This window comes from Pteropus alecto, unplaced genomic scaffold, assembly GCF_000325575.1.
Source record: "Pteropus alecto unplaced genomic scaffold, ASM32557v1 scaffold24, whole genome shotgun sequence".
Classification (NCBI taxonomy): domain Eukaryota; kingdom Metazoa; phylum Chordata; class Mammalia; order Chiroptera; family Pteropodidae; genus Pteropus; species Pteropus alecto.
Window position 1 is genome coordinate 7289153 of NW_006439192.1, and position 534 is coordinate 7289686.

Here is a 534-nt window from a genome sequence, read left to right on the forward strand (position 1 = left end):
TAGTGTTAAGTTCATAAATATATAAAATTAGTCTATGGCCATCCAACCCTGAACAAGCCCGATCCCGTCTGATCTTGGAAGCTAAGCAGAGTTGGGCCTGGTTAATTCTTGGATGGGAGACCATCTAGGAAGACCAGGTGCTGTAAGCGTAAAAAAATATGAAATATATATGAAATTAAATTTGTAATAAAGAAAACTCTAGATGTCTTCACTGGTAGAATTCTAGAAAATATTTAAGTGAGAAATAATGCTAATATTATACAAACTTAGAAAAGAGAGATTGAGGATATAGTTATTACCTTATTTAACAAGCCAAGCATAACTCTAATACCATTAGAAGGAAAGAAATTTGTAGATAAATGTTCCTAATTAAATAATAGAAAATAAATTCCAACAATTATTAAAAAATTAATACATCATGATTAATGAGATGTATCATAGTAATGCTTATTTGATTTAACATTTGAATATTAATCAGTGTTAATCATCACACTAAAAGAATACATAAAAAAAGAATATGATATTCAGAAGTGA

At 28.3% G+C, this 534-nt stretch overlaps 1 pseudogene; it reads left to right on the forward strand.

Moving 5' to 3' along the window:
* Positions 1-30: 30 nt before the first annotated feature.
* Positions 31-149, forward strand: LOC112483425 (annotated as a pseudogene).
* The last annotated feature ends 385 nt before the right edge of the window (positions 150-534 follow it).